Raw genomic sequence first — 237 nt, forward strand, 5'->3', positions numbered from 1 at the left:
CCTGGGGCATGCCCCCCCCCCCCTACCACTGCCACACCACCACCGCTCACCCCGTGCTGCCCCAAAGGCCCTGACCCCCAAAACAGACCCTCGGGGCACGTGCTGCCAGCTCTGGAGTTCCCCTGGGCACACAGCCCTCCAGGACGGGGCACCGACCGCACTGTGCTGGGCACCGCTGCTGGCATCATCACGCCCCGGTGCCGCCACGGTGCCAGCTGGCATCCAAGAAAGGTGGGT

Source organism: Buceros rhinoceros, unplaced genomic scaffold, assembly GCF_000710305.1.
Source record: "Buceros rhinoceros silvestris isolate BGI_N320 unplaced genomic scaffold, ASM71030v1 scaffold22205, whole genome shotgun sequence".
Lineage (NCBI taxonomy): Eukaryota > Metazoa > Chordata > Aves > Bucerotiformes > Bucerotidae > Buceros > Buceros rhinoceros.